This window comes from Micropterus dolomieu, linkage group LG18, assembly GCF_021292245.1.
Source record: "Micropterus dolomieu isolate WLL.071019.BEF.003 ecotype Adirondacks linkage group LG18, ASM2129224v1, whole genome shotgun sequence".
Classification (NCBI taxonomy): Eukaryota; Metazoa; Chordata; class Actinopteri; order Centrarchiformes; family Centrarchidae; genus Micropterus; species Micropterus dolomieu.
Genome location: NC_060167.1, coordinates 36,517,427 through 36,519,212, shown reverse-complemented (window position 1 = coordinate 36,519,212; position 1,786 = coordinate 36,517,427).

The window sequence follows — 1,786 nt, the reverse complement described above, 5'->3', positions numbered from 1 at the left end:
AGACTGCCGGGGGATTTCCCATGATGCACTGAGCTCCTCTCTCCTCTACTTTCTCTCCCTCTGTATGCAACCTCATCCCATTATTGCAAGTTACTAACTCGACTTCTTCCCTTTCCGGTAGTCTCGTGCTTTCTCATCCCTCTCCTCTCTCCTCCTATCACTTCCTGCAGGTGTTTCTGGCTCTGGAGCTGTGGAGTCTGGATCTGTGGCTGCGGGTCACCTGCTGCCCCCGTGTTCCTGCTCGACACCCTCTACTGCAACGACTATTGTTACTAGTCCTATTGTTATTATAATCATTAACACTACTATAAATATCTGTACCATTTTTCATTTAGTCTATAGCAACATCACCTTCACTGTCTGTACCTCTGTGTGTATATTGTGTAGGCTGCCTCTCTCTCTCTCTCTCTGTCTCTCTCCCTCTCTCTCCTTCACCCCAACCGGTCGAGGCAGATGGCCGCCCACCCTGAGCCATGGTTCTGCTCGAGGTTTCTGCCTCTTAAAAGGAAGTTTTTCCTTGCCTCTGTCGCCTAGTGCTTGCTCTTGGTGGGAACTGTTGGGCTTCTGTAAATAGCATCACAGAGTACGGTCTAGACCTGCTCTTTTATGAAAAGCGCTGTGAGATAACTGTTGTTGTGATTTGGCGCTATATAAATAAAATTGAATTGAATTGAATAAACCTAAGTCAGTGATTGTATGAATGTCAACCGGTGAACCCTACAGCTGCCTCACCTGCTTTGTGTGACTGCAGTATCCACGTGTTTATGTCATGTGACATAGGTCATAGGTTTTGGGAGGCACGGACAAAGCTACCTGCAGGGGCGCTATAGAGCAATTGTAGGATACGCTCATATTAGCCGTATTTGGAGGTTGCTAATATGACTTATGTTGTCGTTTACATTGGAGGACTTGTTGAGCCAAAGCTAATATGAGGCTTTAGAAGTCTCAGTTACTGAAATCAAGTGTTTTTTGCTAAAATGATAGTCAATTTGGTACATCTTATTATTATTAGTTATTCAAGAAAGTGTTAATTGTGTCAATTGTACGTTTGTTGCACCACCTTTTTCACAGTGAAATGACAAGTGAATTTACACCTTGGTTTATTTGCACAAATTTGATCTTGGGAGTGCGTTTGGTTTGATACCTCAAGGGTAAAATTTAGAATCTTGCCAGAAGCCCCAGATGTTTCTCTTATTTTTCTTCAGACCCTCTCATCACCAAGTATGTTTCATGCACCTATTTTTATGCAGATTTTCAATTTGTACTTTTAAAAAAATGATACAAAATGTGTAAATATGTTTGATATGACAACCTTTTTTTGCTTGGCTGAGGTGGAAAAGTTGGTTGATAAAACAAAATGCGACACTCAGCAATGAATGGAACGGAAACAGACTTAGTGAGAACATCATGACATACACTTCACTGAAGAGACGAAAAAATCAAATCTGGGTGGAGCGATGAGTAGACTGTAACGTTCCTTTAATTAATACATGAAACACAAATTTCCTTCACATTTAGCACATTTTTTTTGTTTGAGGTTTGCCCAGTGCTCCTTTAAAGGTCCCATATAATGCTCATTTTCAGGCTCGCTATGTGAGACTAAGCTGCATTTATTACTGTACAAAAACAAAAACTTTTTAACTTTGATTTTGATGAAACTGAATCAGATTTTGTGGAGAAAATATTTTCTGATTTTCCCTCTGATGTTCTACTGCCAACAGTATCTGCCGCTAGCTAGTAGCCAGTTAGCAGTGCAGCTAGCCGTCCTTTCAGCTAATTCTGCCTT